At 21.4% G+C, this 3,356-nt stretch overlaps 1 non-coding gene across 1 annotated transcript; it reads right to left on the minus strand.

Moving 5' to 3' along the window:
* Positions 1 to 1,219: 1,219 nt before the first annotated feature.
* TRNAV-CAC lies at positions 1,220 to 1,293 on the minus strand. The gene has a single exon. It is a non-coding gene; the product is annotated as a tRNA-Val (tRNA).
* Between the last annotated feature and the right edge of the window lie 2,063 nt (positions 1,294 to 3,356).

Genomic DNA, 3,356 nt, shown 5'->3' on the forward strand with positions numbered 1-3,356 from the left:
CTAGTAACTTCCATTATAAATAACTCATTTTACAAATACTTGATATTAATAATTTAATTAATATTATTATTTAATTGTTAAATAATTATTTTTCTCAAAATTGTGAATTGAATTTATTATTTATCAATTAATCTATAAAATTTTATAGAGTTGTCACAATTAATTTTATAAAACACAGTCAGTCTTGATTCCAACAATCTTTTACCCAGATTTATAATTTTTAAGCACTCTTAATTCTTGGACTTCTATAAAATTTTAAACCAAAAGGCCTCTCAATAATTATAGTAAATGGATTGAGTAGATATTGAAAATAGGTAAAAGTTGCAACATACATTTAATTTAAATCTTCAATAAGATGCAAATGAAAATTATGGAAAATTTTTGTACAACTTGCCTATAAAATTTGATATATTTCTAAAAGCGACAAAAAGAAAAAATATATACTTTCTGCTATAAGTACAAAACATTTTTGGAACTTTTTACTATAAGTGTAAATATTTTTTTAACTTTTTCTAATGGTCAAAAAAAAGAGAGAGAGAATTAAGAGCCTATCTAGTATGAAAATTGGTTATATTTTTCGTTTTCTTGAAAATGTGGATTTGTTGTTTGGAAGTTTTTAAAACGACATTTTAATATATTTTTCAAATATGTCAATTTTTAAATTTGAAAAAAAAAATAGTTGATGTTATGAACTCATTGTTTTTTTTTTGGTTAAAAATAAAATGTGTGTAACATAATATATTAAAATGGAAAATATAATTTATAGCTATAAAATTTCTAAGTTGAATAAATTAAAATTTTAAAATTTTATAAGTGAAATTCTCTCTTAAAATTATTCAATATTAAAATGGTTAATTATACATAATTCTCAGAGTTGTGGAAGACTTCTTAACGTGTAAAACTTATCCTAATATCAAAGAGATGTTGGAATTAGTGAATAGTAAAGGATCTCATAAACTCGAATAGTTCTCATCTTCTCTTTTTCATCTATTTTTTTTTATTTCTTTAAAAAAAATTACGTGATAATTTTTTAGGTCTAATATTTGTTTAATGAAATTTTATGTAAAATGGTGAAATTAAGAAACTATATATACGTTGACAATCAAGCAAATAAAGCAATAATATTTGAATAAAATTATCTTCGAATTTTCTGTTCCTTGCGGTTTGCATTTAAATAAATCCAACCAAAAATGAAAAAACGAAAAAATACAACCGATGTTGTCTGAGCCCGGGTTCGAACCGGGGACCTCTAGTGTGTGAGACTAGCGTGATAACCAACTACACCACCCAGACTTGATTATTCAGTCATTTAAGTTATTTTATAATAATGATTACTATTCTATAATTCTAATTCATCTTTTAAAAATAGGTTAAATATATATTATTTTGTAATGAAATTTTCTGATCAAGTTTTTTTCATAAGAGAAAATGAGCTTGCACTTTTAAGGACATATTCGAGAGTGATGTTTAAAATTATTTAAATTATTTTTATCGTATTTAAGGCATGTTTCGGAATTCGTATTTTTAGAAATAGTGATTTTAACAAAATTGATTTACTAATAAGTAATTTTTAATATAAAACAATATTTTTTTAAAAAAAAAATACTCACAATCATTTAACAAAAATTACTTAGAATTACTTTAAGATAATTGGGGAAAGAGTAACTTCGCAATGTCATATATGCTCTCCTGAATTTGAACTCATTTATATACTATGTAAAATGGACTATGGGGAGAGACATTTTATTTTCTCTTTTTTTCCTAAATCATTAAAAAAAATCTCAAAATTTCTCCAATGAAATATATATATATATATATATATATATATATATAAATCATTTTCCCTTCATTTTATATATCAAGTGTAAAAAGAAAAGAATAAAGAAAAAGATTAATATTTTCTCCTATTTTTGGCATTCAGACATTTAAAGAAAAAAAATATAATTCGAATTTTAAAAAATCACAATATATCTCTATTCACATTCAAATAAAAATATATATTATCTACAAATCTACCATTCACGTTAAATCATCATTTTATCTCTAACATCTACTCCAACTTAAATAAAGAAAAAAATATAAAAACGAATCACATTAAATTGAGCCTGTATCTCCTCTCCTTTTTTTTTTTTTTTTTTTTTTTTTTTTTTTTTACTCTTTTTCAATTCTGTTAACCAATTCTAATCTTTTTTAATGTTTCTTTTCCTTTTTTTTTTTTTACAAGAAGTTTAAATTCTCTATTTCAATTATCTCTTTTATTTTCTATAAGAAGATATCAACTCTCTCTTTGTTTTAATTATATCTTTTATTTTCTATAACAAGATATCACCTCTCTCTCTCTTATTTTTTTAAACTTTTGTAAAAGGTGATTTAATATAGATAATCAAATCATCAAAATCAAAATTAAAAAAAATTAATTAAGAGACAATTATCATGAAATTTAAAATTAAAGTTAAAAGTAGGAAGGTAATCAATTTATCTAATAATTTTTTTTTAAAAAAAAGATAATATTAAAATTAAAAAATCTTAATTTAAATGAAAGTTTATAATTAGGAAGATTATATAATCATTAAAAAAAAACTAAAAAATACGACAATTATCACAAAATTTTAGAAAAATCAAGAAAAAAAAAAAACAAACGACAAAAGTTAAAAGCTATCCATGATTCTATCTAATTGGTTGACAGCTATAGAACTAATAAATTTCAACATTAGTTTAAAACGTACAACTTTCTTTATTGAAACAATGACCAATACATACCTTCAAATGGAGTAAACAATTTCATTTTTCTCAAGTCATTCAAACATTTATTTTATTTAACACTTAATAATAGGTGTAAATTTTTCTTCGAATTCAACTGTATGTATGTATTTGATAGTTTTATGGATATATAATTTTATTGTAATTATAAAGATTAAATTATTTGTAACCGATCTTAATTTTGTTTTTCTAATCAATTTTAGATTTATAGTTTAATCTCTACGTACTTTTTTAAAAAGTTATTTGGTATCGCATTAACCAATTCAAAAGATTTGTCCCTTTTATTAGATGGTTATATGGATGTATCACATATTTTTATTTTAGTTATAACTATTAAATCATTTGTAACTCCCACCCTTTATCATTTTAAAATCTTAATTTTTATTATTTTTAATCATTTTTAGATTTATTTTCCAATTTTCACATTACATTAACCAATTTTAAAGATTTGCCCCTATCACATTCATTCAAAACGTGATTCAAAATAAATCAAATTGGTATTTAAAATTTAAATTGGCTAAATTAAACTCTCAATTTTCCATTAGCTATTTCATCTTCATTTTATTTATAAACTAAGATGATAATCTCATAATTAA

The sequence above is a fragment of the Benincasa hispida genome, chromosome 6 (assembly GCF_009727055.1).
Source record: "Benincasa hispida cultivar B227 chromosome 6, ASM972705v1, whole genome shotgun sequence".
Lineage (NCBI taxonomy): Eukaryota > Viridiplantae > Streptophyta > Magnoliopsida > Cucurbitales > Cucurbitaceae > Benincasa > Benincasa hispida.